The sequence below is a fragment of the Nicotiana tabacum genome, chromosome 3 (assembly GCF_000715075.1).
Source record: "Nicotiana tabacum cultivar K326 chromosome 3, ASM71507v2, whole genome shotgun sequence".
NCBI classification, from domain to species: Eukaryota; Viridiplantae; Streptophyta; class Magnoliopsida; order Solanales; family Solanaceae; genus Nicotiana; species Nicotiana tabacum.
The window spans coordinates 53,531,876-53,546,610 of NC_134082.1; the positions used below are offsets into that span (position 1 = coordinate 53,531,876).

The window sequence follows — 14,735 nt, forward strand, 5'->3', positions numbered from 1 at the left end:
AGTTGATAGCAAGGGTCGGTCTCGGTGTGGATACACATAGACTCTTCGCATTATCGAAGAATTTGAAACGAGACTTTCTTCACCAGGTACGTATTAGATCCGATCTATTAACATGTAAATAAATTTAAACACGAAAAGATTTGCCAAGGATTGTTATTGTCTTTCGCTGCGTGTTACGAACACCTATATGCAATCCTTCAGTGGTATCAGAGCCGTGGTTTATTGTGTCTAAAATTTATTTATGAAATATTTTAATATTATATTTGAAGAGTTCAAACCATAATACATGTGTCTTGTGCAATGGTCAAATTGTTTGAATGTTGATATTATTTTATTGTGGATAAAATATGTATTCATATAACTATTAAGATAGTTCATAACTTGAATTTGAAATTTTGTATTAGATACGACGGGAATCTATAATAGGTTACATGATTCTATTATTATTATTTTAATTGTTATTAGTTCATGCGATGTTAATTAATAATGATATTCTAGCATGAATTACTTTTTTGTGATATATGTGATATTAGATAAACATGTTAGAAGAATGTTGAATTTTATTTTTATGTCAAGTGCTTGTTCATTACATATTTTTGAATTATTTATTACATGTGATGTAAAACAATTTAGGACTAAGCATGTAGACAATTTGAACTAAATTCACATGCTATAAAAGATTTGATCTTCATGTTATTAAAAACTGTTTTAGTAACAATTCCCTCTTACTAAAATTTGAGTTCTTAAATAATAAAATATAAGATGTTTTATTATAGAGCTATCCATCAAAGTAAATAGTTTTACTTATTTCTTGTTTATAAGGAGCGGCCTGACTACCAGGAGACTTATAGTTCAAGAATATATTAAAATTATTTATTGCATTAGATGCATGGATTGAAAGAGTTATTCAATTTTTTACTAGACGCCTGGACTACCCGGGGAGTATAAAATTTAATAAGTTCTTTGTTATCATGATAGTTGAACTCAACCATGCCAATAGAATCGACCTGATTACCAGGGGACTATTTGACATAGAGCAATTTAAGAAAATTGTATGGGGATACAATTGGTAAGAGTACCTATCTTTAAAATATATATGAGAAACAACTTGACTTCCAAGTCCTTTACTCCACTAACAGAAATAAAGATTTCGTAAACTATAATGAGGGTAAATAGTTTAAATAATTAGTGGAAATATCATTTAGATAAAAGTCCATGTCTTTATGATATATGCAAATATGTTCTTATATCGTTGCCTTTTCTTTTCTATATTTTAGATTTCTCAATATGTCTGTAATATTACTGCGTGAAATACTTGAGACGAATAAGCTGGTAGGACCAATCTTTGATGACTGGTATAGAAATTTGAGAATTGTTCCTATGCATGAAAAGCTCATTGATGTGATCGATAAGCCTGCAAAGATAATCCCACCAGAGAATGATGTTCAAGGCACCAAGGTTTATCAGAAACACTTGGAAGAATGCCTTGATATTAAACACATCATTCTCGCTTTTATGAGTTCTGAACTCCAGAGGAAACATCAGAATATGGATCCAACTGCAATCATTGAATATCTTAAGAAGATGGTTGATACACAGTTGGACATTGAAAATTCTCCAGTTGGACCCCTTGTCAATCATATGATTGTTCTTACCGAAGAACATGAAAAGTTGGGGTACAAGCTTGGTAAAGAGCTTTCTGAAGATTTGATCTTACAGTCAATATATGATGCTGAATGTTTTCATTATAAGAAGAAAGGGCATTGGAAGAGAAGCTGCAAGGAGTATCTTGCAACTCTAAAGGACAAGAAAGAAGGTGAGACATTAATGAAAAATGTTTTCAAGGTTTCTTTAGGTACTACTAATTCTTCACTATGGGTATTAGATACTGGCAGTGGCAATAACGTCTGCAATATATTGCAAAGGTTCAAGATAAGTAGGAGACTAAAGAAAGGAGAAGTTAATCTACAAGTTGGAAATAGTGCAAAAGTTGCGGTCGTAGCTGTAGGATCAATTTGTTTAATAATGCCTACGGGCAAAGTACTTATGTTGGATGATTGTTATTACGTTCCTAAATTTGTTTCGAACATAATATCAACTTCTATATTAGACAAACGTGGTTTTCGCATTAATATAGGCAATGATATTTGCTCTATTTATTATAGTGATAATTTATATGGGAATGACTATCTCCAACATGATATTATGTCTTACTTAATGTGAATGCTAATTCGATTATGCATGTTTCAAGTCTTAAGAGGACAAGAGATGATCAAGTAAATCATACATACCTTTGGCATTGTAGGCTTGATCATATTTGAGAGAAAAAAATTAACAAGTTGCACAAGGAAGAGTACCTTGACAAATATGATTTTGAATCATATACAACTTGTGAATCTTGTCTCAAAAGAAAAATAACCAAATCTCCATTTACTGGAAATAGAGAAAGAGCTTCTCAATTATTGGGACTAATTCATACAGATGTTTGTGGACCCATAAAAATTCAAGCTAGAGGTGGATATTCTTACTTCATCACCTTCACTGATGATATATCAAGATATGGATTTGTGTATCTTATGAAACACAAGTCTGAATCTTTTGAAATAATCAAAAGGTTCCGTAGTAAAATTGAGAAACGGACCGATAAAAGTATCAAAGTACTAAGGTTTGATAGAGGTGGAGAATATCTTAGTGAAGATTTACCATATATCTCAAAGAGAATGGGATTCTCTCACAGTGGACACCTCCAGGACCACCACAACATAATGGTGTGTCTGAAAGGAGAAATCGAACCTTATTAGATATGGTGAGATCTATGATGGGGTTCACTGATATTCCAATAAATTTATGGGGATATGCTTTGAAAGAAACAACATACTTACTTAATAAAGTTCCCACTAAGTTAGTCTTTACAACACCATATGATATATGGAAAGGATGTAAGCCTAACCTTAAACATATTAAAGTTTGGGGTTGTCCAGCTTATGTTAAGAGACTACAATCTGATAAACTTGACTCAAGATCTGATAAGTGTAGGTTCATTGGGTATTCCAAGGAAACAATGAGATATTAATTCTATTACCCTTCTGACCATAAAGTGTTTGTGGCCAGAAGAGCAATCTTTTTGGAAAGGGAATTTCTTTTAGAAGGAAATTATAATGGAGAAATAGAACTTGATGAAATTCAAGACACTAATGAATCAACACAATGTAAAGTCATGAGACCCAAGTTGAAGAACCTTTATTGGATGTTGAAGTTGCCAAGAAAGTTGCCATCTTCAACGGTTGAAGTTCAAGAACTAAATGAAGTTCAAAAATAGGTTAATAAACTAGTTCCAAACCAAATTGAACAACAACCAAATCCAGCACAAGGTGAACAGGTTGTACAAGTACCTCTTAGAAGGTCTACAAGAGAATGTCATGTACCAACTAGATTAAATTTAATGGTACAAGATGATGTATCAAATGAGGTTGATCATAATGATGATGACCCTAAGACCTATGAAGAGGCTATACAAAGTTCTGATTATGAGAAGTGGCAAAAGGCCATGGAATCTGAAATGAAATCTATGAAGGAAAATAAAGTATGGACTTTAGTTGAACTTTCAAAGGATATAAAACCTATAGGTTGTAAATGGGTTTTTAAGAAAAAGATTGGAGCAGACGGAAAGGTGGAAACCTACAAAGCCCGTCTTGTTGCCAATGGATATCGTCAGAAAGAAGGAGTCGACTACGACGAGACGTTCTGTCCCGTGGCAATGCTCAAATCTATTCGGATTTTGCTTGCTATAGCAGCATACTATGATTATGAAATATGGCAAATGGATGTGAAAACAACTTTCCTTAATGGTGAGCTAGAAGAGGATGTGTACATAACACAACCTAAAGGTTTTACATCTTCGTCGGATCATAATAAAATTTGCAAGCTACAAAGATCCACTTATGGACTAAAGTAAGCTTCTCGAAGTTGGAATATTCGTTTTAACAAGACAATTGAAAAGTTCAAATTTGTTAGATGCGAAGAAGAACTTTGTGTGTACAAAAAGATTAGTGGGAGCACAATTATATTCTTAGTGTTGTATGTTGATGATATATTGCTCATAGGGAATGACATACCGACATTGCAAAGTACCAAAGATTTAGCTATCTGAACAGTTCTACATGAAAGACTTGCGAGAAGCAGCTTATATATTAGGAATAAAGATCTATAGAGATAGATCGAGGAAGTTGTTTGGACTTTCCCAGTCTGTATTGATACCATTTTGAAAAAGTATAACATGGATAATTCCAAAATAGGCTATCTACTGATAGGCACTGGAATTACTCTAAGTAGGGAGGATTGTCCTAAAACACCTGAACAGAGAGAACACATGAGTAGGATCCCATACGCTAGTGCAGTGGGAGCTATCATGTATACCATGACATGTACACATCCTGATATGGCTTATGCACTTGGAGTGACTAGCCGATATTAGGCAAATCCTGGTGAGGAACACTTGAAGGTGGTGAAAACCATTCTTAAGTACTTAAGAATGACTAAAGACCAATTCCTCATTTATGGAGATTCTGAATTAAAACTTGAAGGTTATACTGTGCAAGTTTCTCTTCAGATAGATGATAGAAAATTTGTTTCTGGTTATGTATTCACCTTAAATGGTGATGTAGTGAGCTGGAAATTTTCCAAAGGGGCTATAGTAGTTGATTCAGTGACTGAAGCAAAATATATAGTAGCTAGTGAAGCTACTAAGAAAGCTATATGGATAGAAAAGTTCTTAACTGAACTTGGTGTGGTTCCTTCAATAGAAGGTGCAGTTCCATTGTTGTGTGACAACACTAGAGCCATTGCTCAAGCACAGAACGAAGATCACACCAAAATTCCAAACACGTTCTACGAAGGTATCACTTGATAAGAGAAATCATTAAACGTGGAGACATTGAGATTCAAAAGAATTATGGAAAGGAAAATATTGCAAACCTATTCACTAAATGCGCAAATGAGTTTGGCAAGAACAATTGGAAATTGGGAATGAAGTACAAGAGCTATTGGCTCTAGTGCAAGTGGGAGATTGTTAGGGATATAATAGGTCTGCCCTAGATCCAATATCATATTTAATGATTTGAACATATTTTTGTGAACGTTATTTGATATAAAAATATATGGCATTCTTTTATCATAGTTATTATTAATTATTTGATTAATTTGATAAGGTCCTTGATTAAATTTTGAGATTTGTCATCGTGATAGAGATCATGATAATGAGAGCAAAGTCTCTTATAATTTAATCTAAATTTGTTCTTGATCGTAGGATTATTAATTTGGACATTAGTAATCCGGTTAGATCAATATTTATATGATCATCTTTATTGGAGAAAGATTAGTTGATCACATTAACTAAATCACATAGATAGATGATGCATATAGAGATATGATCATTGAACCGACTCATTAGATAATTCCTAATGGTTAGAATTATCATAACTGTCAATAGGATATTCCCTTGTAGAATGTGATGTAAAAATTTCCTTTGACCTGAGATCGTCATAGTAATTAACAAGTTATCTATTGTGCTTTGATACCAGACACCTATGGCCCTAGGGCGATATTTGAAAGGATGTTGGGTATGATTAAATGCTTGTAGAATTAGTGATTGATCAAGATGGAATCTGTCAACTCTTGGTAATGAGTTTAACCTCCATGTTGTCATGAATTATAAACGACCAAATTAAGACCTTGGCCAGAGCAATTGAATGAAAGAAGAAAAGAGTTTCTTAGATCATTCAATGGTCGATTATACTTGACATGAACACATAGTCGGTCGCCTATTAGGATTTGATAGTTGAATCATATCATAAGGTGATCCAGAGCTATAAGAACATAAGGAATTACTACATTATTCTTCTACTTGTTCTTGAGAGTAAATTGTATACTTCATTCTATCCGGTCGTTAAGGAGTATTGCTAGACACCACCCTTGATTAGTATATTGATGTGATCAATTTACTACCGGTTTAGTATTGAACTTATGGGGTCACACACTAACGAGTGTTCTGATCTTTGCTAAATGATTAATTAACTTATTATTTGATAATTAAATTAATGAATTTAATTAGTCAAATAGATTCAGTTATTAGTCCAAATGAAATATTATTATATTCTTTGCTAGCACAGAGGGTATAATTAATATTGTGAACAAATTAAAGTTTTCTATTTGAAATAGAAAATTAAATTATCTTTTGGTTAAAATATATATGTGATATATATATAATTGATACTTATTTTACATAATATATGTTATATAAAATAGTAATAAAATATTGATGGAAACTTGTGAAATCCAACGTTGAATTGGATTCACGTTAAAATCCGTCAAAAGACTAGCTGACAGTGTGCACATATAATCCCATTTGGAATGGGATATATTTTTCCAATGGAAAACTTTTACAAAGTCTATTTTTGGAACTAGACTTGTACCCAAAGTAATTCACCACTTTAACTAATAGGAAATATGTGACGACCCAGCCGGTCGTCTTAAGAATTAACGCCCTGATCCCCTATTAACTGCTTTCCTCAAGTTTAATTATGCTATTTTGATTTGCCGGGATGTTCGATTTTTTAGTTTCGGAGAGTTTTGAGACACTTAGTCCCTAAATGAGAGCCTAAGTGTTGGAATGTTGACCATAGTCGGAACAGTATGAAGAGGGCCTCGTAATGGAAATTCGATGGTTCCGTTAGCTCCGTTGGGTGATTTCGGGTTTAGGAGCGTGTTCGAATTGTGTTTTGGAGGTCCGTAGCTAATTTAGGCTTGAAATGTAGAAGTTTTCGGTTCGACAGTGAGATTTTCATCCGAGGGTCGGAATGAAATTCCGAGAGTTGTAGTAGTTCTGTTATATCATTTGGGATGTGTGTACAAAATTTCAGGTTATTCGGACGTGTTTTGGTTGGGTTTTTGATCGAAAACGGAATTCAGAAGATTTTAGAAACTTAGGCTTGAATCCGATGTGTTTGGTTTGTTTTGACGTTGTTTGAAGTATTTTGAAGATTAGTACAAGTTTGAATAAGGTTTTAGGATATGCTGATGCCTTTGGTTGAGGTCCCGGGGGCCTCGAGATAAATTCGGATGGTTAACGGAGGAATTTTGGAGTTGAAGTTGCTGCAGCAGCTGGTCTTCTAGTATTTTCGCATCTGCGGTTTGGGGACCGCAGAAGCGGCTATTACACCGCAGAAGCGAAATTTTGGCCATCTCTCCAGTAACCGCAAATGCGGTATATTTTCCGCAGATGTGATACCGCACCTGCAGGTAAAGGGCCGCAGATGCGGAAAAGTCGCAGATGCGACAATTGTTCCGCAGAAGCGGGACCGCAGATGCAACATTTTTTCCGCAGAAGCGGGGCCACAGATGCGACATTTTTTCCGCAGATGCGAAAATTTCTAGACAGAATGTTTTAAGTTGTGAAAATGTTTTAAGTTCCATTTTTACAAATTTGGAGCTCGAGGAGAGGCGATTTTCGGGAGATTTTTAAGAGAAACAACGGGGTAAGTGTTCTTAACTTAATTTTGGTTAGATTACTCAAATCTATTACAAGTTTTGGCATTAAATATGTGAATTTAGTTGAAAAAGTTTAGAAACCCTCTCGGATAGATTTGAGGATTTGAGGGTTGAAATATTATGGGATTTGGATAATTTTGGTATGGTCAGACTCGTGAGAGTGCGAGGTTTCTGGAAATATAAATTTCACCCGATTTCGAGACATGGGCCAGAGGGACATTTTGGTCATTTTACCAAATTTCACATATTTGCTTAGAATTTAATTGTAGAATCAGTTACATTAAGTGTTATTTACATTGTGCAATTGAATTGAATAGATTTGGGCCATTTGGAGTCGAATACTCGTGGCAAGAACGTGGTTTCAGTTTGATTTTGAGTCGGTTCGAGGTAAGTGACTTGTCTAACCTTGTGTGAGGGACTTTCCCCTTAGGATTGGTATTGTGGTAATTGAAATGCCTTGTACGTGAGGTGACGAGCGCGTAATTGTGCTAATTGTTGAAAATCCTATTTTCATTGAAAATAGCCTTAATTGTATTTTTCCTTTCTTGTTTACACTACTTGGAATTTAAGCGTGTTGTTAGTCTAGAAAAGCATGTCTAATTGACTTAATTGATTTACTCGCTCAAAATGCCTTATTTGGATTATGTACAACATGCTAGGTTAGAAATACCTACTTTACTTTGATATGGAATTTGTATTTAATTGTGTATTCTTCGTGTTGTTGTTGTGTGTTTACTTTGGGACTACGAGACGGTATCACGGGAGATCCCCCTACACATTTACTTTGGGATTACGGGTTAGATTCCCGTGAGATCCCCCTACACATTTACTTTGGGACTACGTGTTAGATTCCTGGGAGATCTCCCAGCACATTTACTTTGGGACTACGGGTTAGATTCCCGGTAGATCCCCGCACACTATGAGTTGGACTACGGGATGAGATCCCGGGAGATCCATCGGATATGTACATATGGGACTACAGGACGGTATCCTGGGAGATCCCCGATTGTTATTGTTGGTGCTGAGCTGTATTTCGTTTCCCGTGTTTACCTTGCTGCTGCATAGTTGTTGTTGCTCGGTGCATCTTGTGTTAATTTTTACCCAACCGAGGTTAGGCTTGATACTTACTAAGTACCGCTGTGGTGTACTCATGCCCTTTCAGCGCATGTTTTTCATGTGCAGATCCAGGTACCGCTCCTCAGGCCTACCATTATTGAGGGAGGTGACTGCTATAGAGACTTCGAGGTACATCTGCCGCGTCTGCAGACCGAGGAGTCCCTTTCTATTCCTGCTTTAGTATTTAGCCCTTTTGTATTTTCTGTTCTATTTAGACATTCCGGAGTTAGAGCTATGTAGTACTTCTCAGCTTGTGATTCGTGGGTTTCCGGGTCTTGGTTTTAGATATTGATTTTGAGATTTACATATATGATGTATGCCGAGCGACACATCTAAACACTGTTATTACTTTATTCTGTTTTAAATTGTTTTACTTCCATAACTTCGGTTTTTCTTCCACAATTCAGGCTTACCTAGTCGTAGAGACTAGGTACTATCACGATGGTTCACGGAGGGCGAACCGGGGTCGTGACAAAATAGGTTTAGGTGATGTTATAAAAGGGGTTATGGGAAAGTGCCGTAGGTATTCCTTTAGAAACAAAACACTTTGCGAAAGTGTATGATTAAAAACAGTTTTTTGAAGAAACCAAAAACTAAGAGATATATTTTCTTGTCGCATGATTTGCTGGAGTTTTGAGAAAATTTCAGCGCAAGTTTTACATTGAATTTGTTCGCGGTTTCATTAATAAAAGAGTTGATAGCAAGAGTCGGTCTCGGTGTGGATACGCATAGATTCTTCGCATTATCGAAGAATTTGAAACGAGACTTTCTTCATCACGTACGTGTTAGATCTGATTTATTAACATATAAATAAATTTTAAACACGAAAAGATCTGCCTAGGATTGTTATTGTCTTCCGTTGCATGTTACGAACACCTATATGCAATCCTTCATCCTTCAAGAACCTCTCACCCTCCTATCATCTAATTCTAAGGGACACCCAGAACTAAAAAGATCTAAAGTTCTGCAACATTAAGCAACTATTAATAGCCACAATTTAATTCCTCTTTTATAGGTAAATATGAAATCAGGTATGATACATACTAATGTCTTGAGACAGGACAAATGCAAAGAACTGGAATTGACAAAGATTAAATTAGGGGTATATCAATAGAATATATATGCACAGACTCTTATATGCCATACATAGTCATGTATCTATTTCCATTGACGTGCTTCCCTGTTATACATTTCACATGTCTGTGTTAAACGGATTAACTGCTAGTTCAAAATTTTCATATGGTCGCCGTTCTGGTTCATAACGTGAATACTGAACTGGAAACTTTTAGCAGAAGGTATCTCGGCTTCTAATTCCCCACAAATTGTAGGGAAAAACTTCTTTTTACAATAACGCTACTTTGCAAATTGTGACAGTCTGACAGAGCAGTACTTGGATGGCGTGTCTGCGCTGTATGATCACTTAGAAGATGAATGGCCTTCCTGTTCTGTTCAATCAGCCTAAAAAGAAGACGCAAGAGGAAAAGTAGTTGTTTGCTTGGAGACGGAGCAAATGGTCTGTATGCCTTCGATTTTGAGTCTTTATATCACTACTATGTGTTACTTAGTGATATCGCAATGGTGACTGCACCTCAGTATTATTAGATCTTGATCAATTTCAAGTAACAAGTTTGAGAATAAGGACAATACTGATATAGAAAGAAGACAGGCAGTAATGCGTTCCAACATAACATACTTCGATGCAATGCAGTAAAACAACAGGGAAACAAGAAAGATACTTCAATCAAAATGACATGTTGTAATTATTTTGTAAAAGAAGTCTACTTTTATGGTAAAACAAGAACATATAGCATAATAAATGGAGTAAATAAAGAAGGTGTCTAACTCTAATACAGAGTTGGTGTGACCCAAATTGGAGGACAAAAACGACTGAGGGAGATGCCCTTGTAATGCGGCAGGATACTGCCATCTGCTAAGTTGAACACCCCATGTCCAACCCCCCTCCTTCTTCATAGTGGAGGTATGTTTCTCAATAGTCGTCTGTAAAATAAATATGATTGGGCTTGATTTCTGGAAATTGAGAAGCTTGGACCGAAAGAGAAGCATTAGCACCTAGAAAAAATGATCTGTCCCCTAATTCCCTGGTTTGCGTCACTTTGCCAGCAGCTAAATTGACCTGGAAAACTTGAAAATCTGTTGTCCCATATGTTAGCTCCGCCACAACACCTTCTACTGGGATGAAGGTCAGTGGAATTCAGTCACAATCATCTTTGACGTGCCTTGCTCGGCCACCAACGCGCACAACTACAAATAAGGATCCTAATGATTCTAGGATGTATAACTTATCTCGAGGGTCCCTAGGACCGAATGGTAGCTGAGCTACTATGTGACTCTTAGTGGGTTCAGGGCCATCAACATCACAAAAGAGGACGCGGCCAAAAAAATCAAACGCATAAAAATGGCCATTAAAGTATACCACATCACCAATTGTAGAGTGAGGGGTTTGTTCCATAATTCTCGTCCATCTCAAATCTCCGTAAAAATAGCACGGTATAGCCAGTTTTCGGACTGATCATTAAAAAATAACCAGGCTTATGAAGTCAATCAAAAATAGCCACTATTTTGTTGCAACAGAGACATAATATACTGGAGTTCGGTGCACCTGTGTATGAACTCCAGCATATTATGCTGGACCGATATACTTTGCTAACTCCAGTATAATATACTGGAGACCGGTGCACCTGTGTATGAACTCCAGCATATTATGCTGGACCGATATACTTTGCTAACTCCAATACTCCAGTATATTATACTGAACAATTATACTTGCTGAAACTCCAGTATATTATGCTGGAGTTCCAGCATACTTATCCTGGAACTCCACCATATTATGCTTGAGTTCCAGCATACTTATCCTGGAACTCCAGTATAAAATGCATGAGTTTCAGCATACTTATGCTAGAACTCTAGTACAATATACTGGCGTATTTTCCGGGTTTTGAACAGTGTTTTCACTCAGATTTATCTTTACATGAAAAGTTGCTAAATTTCGATTACTTTTGAAATTGAGCTATTTTTAAACGACCGGTTGGAAATCTGGCTATTTTTAAATTTCTCCCCAAATCTCCTGGTCTCCAAAAACTGAGATAGTCGATGTCTTCCTCGATCACCATGAGAATGTAGTCCGATGTATGAGAAGGACTAGCTGACAAAACTACTTTTTGGAAGAAGGTCATTGAGTGAAAGGTTGCGTGGTTATCATAATTCTCGGTGGTATTTTGATGCGGCAATTCGATCTCAACACCGGAAAAAGGATGTAGCAAATTAATTTCACCTTCGTCATCTCCAACAGTAATAAGCCATCCCATAGACTCCATACATCGTTTTCCGGTGGCCTTTGGAATCCGCTTATGCAAAATCATGCCATTATAGAGGCTGAAGAATTGCCTTCCTCGGCTAAATCAACCAAGGAACTCGGGGCAAGTTACTGGTAAAATTGTTCTTAGTGGCGGCAGAGTGCCAGGATTTACATACCGCACCAAAATTTAGATAGTCTTCAATCAAATTTCAACGCTTACCGACAAGAACCAGCAGATCGTGTTGAAGTTCCGACCACTCACGCGCCATTGGCGTACAAGAAGGAAATCTCAGGTTAAGGATGCACACGCCAACCCTCCTATATATATATATATATTCTGAGAGGAAAGTCCCACATAGATTCGAAATGGGGAATCCTATTTAATTTGCGCCGATTGTTTCTCACAAACCCTCTAATTATGTAATGTTTTAGGAAAGCTGAGGATTGTGTCGGTGAAGAAGAAATGAATCAGGAAAGTGAGAGTTTTTAGCCAATATGGTATTTTGGTCCCTTAAATATAAACCTTACCATATTTAGTCCTTAAGTATGGTAAAGCCATTTAGTCTCACTGACAAGAATCTGTCCAAGATCAATTACGGGATTGGTTTCGGCACTCACAGTCTTTTTAATTTACTTATCGAAAATATTTTATAAACCAACACCCACTAATAGTACAGAGCTGATAAATTTAAAAAATTACTCGTGGATCAATTTGGGCTAAAAATCAGCCCAACTTTAGATGGGTTGAGATGAGTTGGATCAAGATAGATTGAGTTCCACAAAGGGGTATTATCACTTTTAGCCTGCGCCAGAAACTATTTACATCTAGTAGCCGAAAAAGTGTATAAAATTTGTATAATTTTTATATATAACATACAAAATGTATATATATATATATACAAAAAATATATGAATTTTATATATTTTTCGACTATTTGTTACAACCAAAAAGGGTAAAAATGGCATGTAGTAGCCACTAATTAAGGGAGTCTTTAGTTTTGATCCACTAATTATAATGCTCAACAAAAATAGCCACTACTAATAGGAAAAAGATAATTTTACCCTTTCTTCAATTCTTGTATTCCCAAATCCTTGTTTTATTCATTCAGTTGAGGGAAAATTTGAGAGCGAATATTTCAGGATTTTCGTGTGTTCTCAGCATCTGTATCATGCTCGCATGCAAACGAGCTGCAGTTAATCTTTCTCCTTCTTCATCTTCTCTGGCATCTTCTCTGCATCGAACAATTGAACTAGTAATTTTTTTTTCTTTTATGCATTTTTGTTTTTGTATATGTGTAATCGCAATCAATGTTGTGTTAAGTATGTGTGAAATTTCAAAAATGATCATTATAAGTTGATTCAGTGTCGGAGAAGTAGCGTATTTTTGTGATGCTTTTATTCAGAACTTTTTGGTATTGAAATGTGAAATGTGTTTGTGGTTGAATCAATATATTTGATTATGTAAAGACATTTCATAAAACTAGTCGGAGGAATTCATAAGCTAACTGTGTTTATGAATTTTTAGTTAATTGTGTTCATAAAAGATAAGGACCAAACGACATTAACTTTTGAACATGGAATTCAAAGTTAAGGACTGAGTGTCCTTAACTTTTGAATTTGAAACTTGAAGTTAAGGACCAAGTGTCCTTAACTTTGGAACTTGAAAGTTGAATCTAGGACCAAGTGTCCTTAACTTTCCAACTTGAAACTATAAGTTAAGGACTGCCTGATTTTACTTTTTTAACTTGTAACTCTAAGTTAAAGACCAAATGTCCTTAACTTTTGAACATATAAGTCAAAGTTTAGGACTAAGTGTCCTTAACTTTTGAACTTGGAATTCAAAGTTAAGGACCATGTGTCCTTTAGTTTTGAACTTGAAACTTGAAGTTCAGGACCAAGTGTCCTTAACTTTTTAACATGAAACTATAAGTTAAGGACTACACGTCCTTAACTTTTTAACTTGAAACTTGAAGTTAAGGACCAAGTGTCCTTAAGTTTTGAACTTCAAATTTGAAGTTCAGGACCTATTGTCCTTAACTTTTCAACTTGTAACTTTAAGTTAACGACTGCTTGTCCTTAACATTTTTACTTGAAACTTGAAGTTAAGGACCAAGTCCTTACAATTAACTGTAAGTCATAATCTTTATTTTCTTTTTCCTTCTTTGTAGTGTGATAATGGAAGGAGATCGTGCGTTCGAGTTTGATGTTTGGCGTAATTTTATGATCTATTGGAATGGAGATTTATAGTATAAGGAAACAATCAAAAGTTTTTTGTCAAACAGGCAGTGGAAGAAGTTGAGGGATGGTATTTTCAGAAACCTTTTCCGATTACAAAGTGTGAAGTTCTGTGGTAAACTTATTCACTATGTATTGCTTTCAGAAATTGTAAATAATGACCCTGATTCGATGATATTCAAGGTTTTTAACAGTGAAATTAAGTTTACACGTGATGCATTTCATATAATTACTAGTTTGAAGTGTTATTCCTCATCGGACATCAAAGGTTTACATGAAAAAGAGAATAGGCTTTCGAAAGTCTATTTCCCCGGAAAGGATAGAGTTGAATTGAGTGATTTGTTTAATTTTATTACTAGTCACCCACATGGTACATCTGCATCATTTGTAGGCAGTGATGATGATGCTGTGAAGTTGGCAATAATTATTTTGTTGAATCTGTTTTGATAGGCAAGCGGAAGAATAGGAATGTGTCCGAGCAGATAATGAAAATTGTAGACGATGATGAACTCTGCTCTTCTTT

The 14,735-nt window shown here is 35.6% G+C and overlaps 2 pseudogenes; both read right to left on the reverse strand.

Moving 5' to 3' along the window:
* Window positions 1-10,382: 10,382 nt before the first annotated feature.
* On the reverse strand, window positions 10,383-11,131 carry LOC142179433 (putative F-box protein At5g55150; annotated as a pseudogene).
* On the reverse strand, window positions 10,383-12,246 carry LOC142179434 (F-box protein SKIP23-like; annotated as a pseudogene).
* Between the last annotated feature and the right edge of the window lie 2,489 nt (window positions 12,247-14,735).